Genomic DNA, 9,362 nt, shown 5'->3' with positions numbered 1-9,362 from the left:
GCTGGCCAACGTACGATCACTGGTCTTTGTCTTCGTGGAAACGTGGCTAACGGACAACGTCCCGGACTGTGCCATTCAGCTAGCCGGGTTAGCATGCTGCCAGGATGACAGGATGCTCGTCAAGGGGGGTAAAACCCACGGTGAAGGACTGTGTGTTTACATCAGCGATGCCTGGTGTCGGACCAGAGTGGTTTATCAACACTGCTCCCAACTGGCTGAGTTTATGATCATTAAATGTCTGCCATTCTACCTGCCGAGAGAATTTAGCTTCATACTGCTGTTAGCAGCATACATCCCTCCCAGCTCCACCACCAACAGGAGTGAGGCTCTGTATGAACTACACCAGCACATCAATGAGCAGCAGACTGTACACCCTGATGCCTTTCTCATCCTGGCCGGGGACTTCAACCATGCAAACCCCAAGAGCGTGATTTTAAAACTCCATGGACATATCAACTTCCCCACATGAGGAAAAAACATCTTGGACAGTAGCCTCAGTTACATGTGCAAAATGTTTTTGTATTTCTGCAGCAAATTCTGTTGGCACTCAGTCAAAAAGAAGTAAACATCAAAGAATAAAAACCAATATTAGAAAAAAAAAAATACGTTAAGAAGTTTAAAATAAAAATGTCATGATAAATAAACAGCTTTATTGCACATTCAGTAGTGTGTTGTACTGAGGGATGTCTGAGATGAATAAGATGGGAGATGGAAAGTGGTGGTGGGTGGGTGATGGAGACTGCAGCTCTGGGGAAGAAGCTGCATCTCAGTCTATTTGTCCTTGATTTTTAAACCTGGTACCTCTTGCCCGATTGCAGCGTCACAAACAGGGAGTGTCCAGGATGGCTGCTGTCCAAGCTGATGGCCCGTGCTCTTCTCTGTAGACGCACTTTGTATACCATGTCTAGGTCTGGTAGCTCAGCTCCCACAATTTTCTCCGCTGTCTTCACCTTCCGGGACAGGTCTCTCCTCTCCTCTGTTGTGCAGTTGCTGTACCACACTGTACAGCCCTGGCAGAGGATGCTCTCCACGGTGCTCCTGTAGAACTGTCTGAGAAGTCCCGGAGCCAGAACTGCCTTCCTCAGCTTCCTCAGAAAGAAAAACCTCTGATGGGCCCTTTTCACCAGTTTGGAGGTGTTCAGTGTCCATGTCAGGTTCTTGGAGATGTGCATGCCAAGAAACCTGACAGTCGGTCTGTTCCACCTCCTCACCTCTGATGAACATAAAATCCAACTGCACAAATAAATGTGGGAATAACTTCAGCCTTTATTTAGTCAGGACACGACTGGAAACACACATTTACGTTGATTGTTTAAATGGTTTCTAAGGACTGAGCAGCATTTCTGCTATGAAAAGCTCACACACCGCCCCAAAGCAGCTCGCTAACCCAGAGCCGCGGGACGGATGGCAGTCCGAAGCCTCCCACACGTAACAAAGCATCCTCCCCTCCCCTCAAACACAAAGTTATAAGTCCTGCTGCTCTGATCAGAGACACGGTTAGCTTTGTCCACTGGCACCTGAGCCCGGACCACGCAGGGTCCGGACATCAGGGGGCACGAAGCGCTCCACCCCGGTACCCCTCTCACAAGTGGTGTAAGAGAAGGGAGAGGAGAGAAGCCCGCTGGGCGAAGGCGGAGTGAGGCATCCGCGCGTCGCACCGGGCGTCCGCAGAGTCGCCTGTCGGTCCTGTTTGTGCTCCAAAGCTTTCTCTGGAGCGAAAACCGTCTATCCATGATGTTTAACCAGAGCAGTAGTGACACACAATCAGAATGAACTGTTTACATGAACAACAATCGGATCAACAATCAGCATAACCCACTTATCTCCATCGGAAAGAAATTTTGATCCGATCGAGTCTGATCGAGGGAGAGTATTCCGAACGGCGTGTTTACATGACGCATTTTTCTTCCGATCGGGCGTTTATTCCGATTACTTGTGTCCATGTAAACGCAGCTAATGTTTACACCCCACACAATGGAGCCTGCAAAGCCCTTCCCCTCCCCCACCTGGGCGCCTCAGACCACACCTCTGTCATGCTAATGCCAGCATACAGGCCAAAGGTCAAAGCCATCAGACCAGCTAAAAAGGTGGTTCGGGTGTGGCCTGAGGGATCTACTGAGGCTCTACAGGACTGCTTTGCTTCCACTGACTGGAGTAAATTCAAACAAGCAGCCACCGTTAATAACATCACTGATCTCCAGGAGTACACAGAGACTGTCACATCCTACATGAGGAAGTTCATGGATGATGTCACGGTCACCAAAACCATCACCTTTTGAGCCAACCAAAAGCCATGGCTGACAGGAGACGTCCACAGACTCTGGAGGGAACGGAACGCTGCCTTCAGAGTTGGGAATGAAGCTGGTCTAAGAACAGCCAGGGCAAACCTGTCACGTGGCATCAGGGTGGCCGAGAGAGAGTACTCCAGGAGGATGGCTGACCACTTCAGAGACAGCAGTGACGGAAAACTGATGATGCCATCTCCACAGCCCTCCATTCAGCCCTCACCCACCTGGAAACAAAAGACTGGCATGTCAGAATGCCTTTCATTGACTTCAGCTCTGCTGTCAATACCATTATCCCACAGCAGCTCATCCACAAGCTGGACCAACTTGGACTCAACACCCCCCTGTGTCACTGGTTGCTGGACTTTCTGACGGGGAGACCACAGGCAGTTTGCATCTGCAACAACACCTCCAGCACCATCACAATGAACACAGGGGTCCCCCAAGGATATGTGCTGAGCCCCTTTCTCTTCACTCTGCTGATTCACGACTGCACACCAACATCAAGCTCCAACCTCTTCACTCAACAGTGGTGGGTCTCATCAACAACAATGATGAGACCACCTACAGGAGTGAGATGAGCAGGCTGGCTCTGTGGTGCAAAGACAACAATCTCCACCTGAATGTGGAGAAGACAAAGGAGATGGTTGTGGACTTCAGGAGAACTCACACCCAATACGCTCCACTGATCATCAATGGTGCTGCTGTGGAAAGGGTGAGCTGCACCAAGTTGGGTGCACATCTCCGACGACCTGTCTTGGAACCACAACACTGCATCACTGGCCAAGAAAGCCCAACAACGCCTGTACTTCCTCCGCAAACTGAAGAGGGCCAGAGCTCCTCCCCCACCCCATCATGCAGACCTTTTACAGGGGTTCCATCGAGAGCATCCTGACCAGCTGCACCATTTGTGGTATGGTGCCTGCACCGCGTCTGCAGCACATTGTGAAAACAGCTGAGAAGATCATCGGTGTCCCTCTCACTCTCGGACATTTATTACTCCCCCCCCACGCAAAGCCATCCGGATTGCAGGGGACCCCTCACACCCATCCCAGAGACACTTCAACCTGCTGCCATCAGGGAGGAGACTGCCAAGTCTCCAGGCCAGAACCAGCAGACTCAAGGACAGTTTCCTCCACAACGGGGTAAGGAAACTCAACTCCCTCCCTGCCCTATCCTATCTGCCCCCTCCACTCCGTGCTGCAAACTTACACATGAACCCTTTCACTCCTGCATCAGAACATCACCTTCACCAAAACCTGCCATCTCTGACTCACCTACTTACTGCTCTTAGCACTGTTGCCACTTTAAACTGTCACTTTAACCATTTCATTGCTCTTTTTCACTATTGAGATTGCTTTTTATATTTATTTCATGTTATTATTTTATAAGCTGCTTGCACTGTGGGGTGAGAGGAAAGTAATTTCATCTGTGCTGTATGTCATGTGCCCACCCATGTTGAAGCATTTTTCAACTGGAGCTTAATCTTCTGTTTCACATGAAAGTCAATTCCAGGAACAGCAGCTGCTTCTTCACATCTGAAACTTAAGGGGAAAAAGTGTCAGGTTGGTACAATCATAATAAAAACCAATGCAACCAATTTAATAGAAAAGAATACATGATATACATTTAATACATTGATCAATTGTTAAACAATTCTTTATCAACATGGAATAATCTTTATAACTCTAGAATCATCTTTTCTGGAAGACTACTTACTTTGATGTTTCATGTCAAAGTCAAAGAATTTTCAAGGACACTGCAGGGAGTTGAACCCCGTCTAGCTGAAGCCAGAGTACCATCTACCAGTGCCTTTTGTTTTTTGACTGAACATGGAAGCAAAACCTGGATTCCAACCAGCATGTGACTTCAAATGATCAAACACACTTGAACTAATTGTTCATGTATTAACTTTAAAATCTATTGCACATTACAATATGTTTTTGTGTCACATGCTTGTTGAAATACAGGAAAAGAAACCGAACATTTCATGACAAATGAACATTTTAAAGTCAAGATGAACTTTTAAAATGAACTCATGCATTAAAAGAGAAAAACTCAACAACTTACCTTTGGCCCTTAAAATAATCATCTGTTATCAAAGAAAGCTAAAGTTACTCCAAGATTCACAGATCTCACAGATCTTTCCTTGTTGTCGTTCCTTGTTTCCTTTCTAATTTGTTAATTACTAACCCCCCTTCATTTTTGTCCATGTTTTATTATCCCTCTTTGTTGGTGCCATACTTGTAATAAACGGCCTAGCTGCCATTTATTGCTGACCCCTCACGGGTTTGTTTGTTTTGTCTTTATGTTACACATTCATCCCTTTTTACGTAGCAGCATGCATTCAAATGGATGTAACAGTGGGGCTGGAGTGGCTTCAATTCAGACAACATTATCAGAAGTTCATGTAGCTTTCTCATGAAGAAGCTTTGAAGAAGCTGTCTGCTATTGGTGACAACAGCAGGGGCTTTAGCCCCAGACATCATTGCTCCTAGGATCACAGGAGCTCCCAAACCCCTCCACACCTTTAAAGTGGTAGTTTACTGAAGGCTATGCATATATATTTGTATGTTTGTCTATTCATCTCTTTTCATATTTTGTTTAACAACTTTATCTCTCTCTATATTTTTTTACATTTAATGTATCACAATATTTTTCTGTAAAGCAATCTCTGTATGGAGGTGTATTTATGAGTCTATCTTTCTTGTTTTGTCTAAGACAATATATACATATTTGTATGTAAATTTATATTTTTAATTGTTATATTTATACTTTTTAAAACAAAGATCAAGAGAAACTGAACAAAGGTACAAGTCAAACAGAAATAAAATTACTAAATGAAAACAGTGCAGTTATAATAGAATAATTTTTGTTTATTGGAAGGTTGAGAAATTATACCATTAATAAAGAAAAAAAACAAACAAATAAAACCCAAAAATAACAGAAAATAAATAAAAAAATAAATCCCAATATATAAAATTAAAGACGTACAAATATTTATCAACTGAAGACTTGTTTCTCTACTTCCAAATAAAAAATAAATCTTTAAAATAAAATAAAGACAACTTACATATATCATAGTAAAACACACTAACATTTTTAATATCAAATAATTAAATATACATTTATTAAAAAACATGACACACCTTTTAAAAGTGTTTAATGCTAAATACTTCATGAAATTGAATTTTATGTGGATCTGATCAACGTTTATCTACTACAATAGTAGTTTTCCTACAAGCTAATGTTATCTAATATTTACACCTAATTATTGCTGCATGTCTTGCGGCTGACTTTAACGGCCGCTTCTTCTGATGGAACCCAACTGAACTGATGTGGTGGATTCACTTTCAGTGTGTCCAGCAGTTGAGAAGAGGCGTCCGGCTTTGCTTTGGGGCAAATGGTCTGATTTTTTCTTCTATTGGTGGTTTTCTTAGGTGCAGCTCCAATGGTAAAGATAGTCCTCTGAGGTTCTAACAACAATGAGGCTTTTAGTTTGTCCGATGCCGAGTCTTTCTTTGTAAAAGAACTTTGTTGTTCACAAGACTTTTCCTGAGGTGCACACCCACTTGATTTAGCCTGGCTGCTGACTTTAACGGCCGCTTCTTCTGATGGAACCCAACTGAACTGATGTGGTGGATTCACTTTCAGTGTGTGCAGCAGTTGAGAAGAGACGTCCGGCTTTGCTTTGGGGCTAATGGTCTGATTTTTTCTTCTCCCATTGGTTGTTTTCTTAGGTGCAGCTCCAATAGTAAGAATACTTTTTTGTGATTGAAAACAAGCTGAGTCTGTTTTTTGGTTCAATCCAGAGGCACTTTCAGGTCTATTAAACTCCGTCTGTGATGATGCTTTCTGCTGAGGTGCACACACAACTGTCTCTGTTTGGTTGCTGATTCTATTGGTTGCAGAGTTGGACAGAAAGACCATCTCTACCAACTGCGTTTCAAGAGTTTCTCTTTTCTCCTTTTGTTTTCCAATTTGATCTTCCATTTGTAAATTTAAACTGTTGATTTTAAGCAGTTGTTTTGTTACCATTTCTGTCTCTTCTAAAACTGTCTTGTAACCTTCTGAGTAGCTTGGTTTCTTCTCCCCCTTGAGGAATTCTGTCACATTTTGGATCTTCTCCTCAAGTTCTCTTATGTCCTTTCTACTCTCTTGTCTAATGTGACGCTCCAGCTCAATACTTTTTTCAGAAAACATCCAATCTTCCTGAGCCTTAAGTGCCTCCTGCTCATATTTCTTTATGAGGTTCAGCTTCTTTGCAATGTTCTTTTCCCTCTTAGCTAAACAGCTTTTTAACTTGTTTCGCTGTGAGATCAATCCATCAAGATCGTTGACATCAGTTTCTCCGTCAGACTCCACTGATGTTGAGTCTTCTTGGAAGTCTTCTGAATCAGAATCACTTGAATTGTCCTCCTCACTATCTGTTCTGTCAGAATCAGAGGGTCCAAATGGATATTCTCTGGGGGTGGGAGAGTCCAGACTGTGCTCATCGGTCTGCTCATCGCTGTAGCTATTGTCAGGTGACATAGTGTTGTAGAACTCCAGATCACCTTCAAAGTCACTCTGACTAAATGTCCTGTCACCATCAGAGGTTTGAGATAAATTGTCTTGGGGGATGGGAGACTCCATACTCGTGTCCTCTCTGGAACTTTCCTCTGGGAAGACAATCATGTTATAAAAGTCGTCATCCAAGACAATGTCACTCTCATTCTCAACAATATAGGCCCAGTCTCTTGTAACGTTTTCTTCCTGTTGCATCATTTTTGATCGCTGATTTCTCTGGCTGCTATTGAAGTGAAGCAATGCTGCATTCTGGGAAGTATTTATGTATTTCAATCCCATCATGCCATGATGCATAATGACATCATTACATGATGTCATTATTTGTTGATATGATGTAATGTTAACAAATAATGACATCATCTAATGTCATTACACTATGTCATTATTTGATGATGTAATCATTGAATGATGTCATCACTGAATGATGTCATCTCTGAATCATGGCACTATTGACAGTTTACAGTATTGCCCCATCTTACAAACAGGATCTGTGAACACGGAGAAAAACAAGTCTCAAACAAACATATTATGAGGGAGATGGAAAATCCACATGGTTCTTAGCTTATAAATTGGACAATCAGATAGTTGAAAAATCTATTTTCGAAATCTGGACCCTCCAGACAATGATACCATCACATCAGTGGGACTCATCCAGGACGGCACATCAGTGCGAGCTGATGTGCCGTCCTGGATGAGTCCCAGTACCTGGGCCACTTGTGTGGGTTGTAGACGCTGTCTTATGGTATTGCTGGAGTGACAAAAGTCACCAAAAAATCAAACAGAAAACATAAGGACAGAGTAGTCCGTGGTCACCACTTGCAGAACCACTCCTTTATTGGAGGTTTTTTGCTGATTTCCTATTTTTCCACCTGTTGTCTATTCCATTTGCACAAAAACAGGTGAAATTGATTGTCAGTGTTGCTTTCTAACTGAACAGTCTGATTACCCCTAAATAATGCCCCTAAATACAATGTGACACAGATCCCTTATGTCCTATCCTGGTCTTCGTCAAAGGTGGTGAACTTCATCCCATTGTGGTTACTCAGAGAGTCTCTTGAAGAATCATCATACACACAAACACACATTTATCACTTTGTTTTCAATCTTCCTGCATTCAGAGCAGCTCTAGACTTTGTTGAAACTACAGAATCTTTTTTCTTGTGTAAACTGTTTAAACTTTCTGTTTCTTTGTGACGATAATGGTCATCTTGATGCTGTGAATGCTCCTTCAAAAAGTTTTTGAGCTCTGCTATTCTCAAAACACCATTCATCCTCTTGTCCAAATGTTTCTCATCCTAGACCTACCTGCTCCTCCATCAGTGAACCCCGTCACCTCAAGTTTGTATCTTTCAACCTCTGGACCAACGGAGAAGGAGAAGTAGCGAGCGTACGCCTTTTTTTCTTTCAAAGTCCTCCATGTCCACCAGCATTCATTATTCATTAATCCTCTTCACTCCTGTCGGGGCATAGGGTGTCTACTAGGTCTCCAGCCTCTCCTGTCCTGGGCTGCGGTTTCTATGTCCACCAGCAGCTCGTGTTTTTTCCTCAAACAGAGCTGGAAACACAGGAACATGTAGAAAGAAATCTCTGGGAGCTTTCTAGATCCACTTTTGTCCATAAAGTTTCTTTAAACTTTAACTTGTTCATCGTTAGCATCACCGCTTCGGTTTGAATTCCGATCTCACCAAGCCAGAACTCTCCATCAGCAGAACCAAAGCCTGTCCTATAATAATCACAGTGTCTGTAGAAGTTCAAAGAACCGTCCATCCTCCTCTGGAAGACCTTAGAGAACAGGACAGAAGTTAAAGATGATTCATCAGACAACTGAAGTACTGACTTAGTGGGTTAGGACAATGTTAATTCTGTGAAATATTGTAGTATTTTAATTGGCGATACTTGTATCGATTTAAAATGCTGCCACAATTATACTGAATTATTTAAAAGCAAACATGGTAACCGGTTTAGCTCGTGCTGGTTTGCGGCGCCTTCCGTCCGTAAAACCAGTGTTCGATTCCGGGCTGCTCCCTGTTCCCTTCTCTGCTGCTGTGCCAGTCCCAAGCCTGGTTAGATTGAGAGGGTTGCGTCGGGAAGGGCATCCGGCATAAAACATTGCCAAGTTAACTATGCGACTCATCCTTGTGGGAGGGTTGTTTCGCTGTGGCGACCCCTGATGGGAGAAGCCGAAAGTGGAAGAAGATAGCCAACTTAAAAGCAAACATGTTCTTCAGCATTTTACTTATGTTTTTTACTGAAAAATTTTGCCACAGTGAAAGATGAAGGAGAGTTGTCATTACGGTTTGGGATCTTGTTTTTGGTAGAAAACAAAGTTTTGGGATTATTGGAGCTGGTGTGAATGATGTTGGAAAAATAGGATGACCGGGCAGTATTGAGGGTGTTCTTGTACTGGTGAGTGAAATCAATGTACATCTGGAGATGTACAGTTAAGGCCCGTACACATCGGGACGAATTTCGTGTGCGATATTCGCCGACATTTAACGCCTCGTGACT

At 43.1% G+C, this 9,362-nt stretch overlaps 1 pseudogene; it reads right to left on the bottom strand.

Moving 5' to 3' along the window:
- Positions 1–6,024: 6,024 nt before the first annotated feature.
- Positions 6,025–8,699, bottom strand: LOC110015965 (annotated as a pseudogene).
- Positions 8,700–9,362: the final 663 nt, after the last annotated feature.

Source organism: Oryzias latipes, chromosome 11 (assembly GCF_002234675.1).
Source record: "Oryzias latipes chromosome 11, ASM223467v1".
NCBI lineage: Eukaryota > Metazoa > Chordata > Actinopteri > Beloniformes > Adrianichthyidae > Oryzias > Oryzias latipes.
Note: the sequence above shows the minus strand (reverse complement) of the source record. Positions and strands in the feature narration are given on the sequence as shown.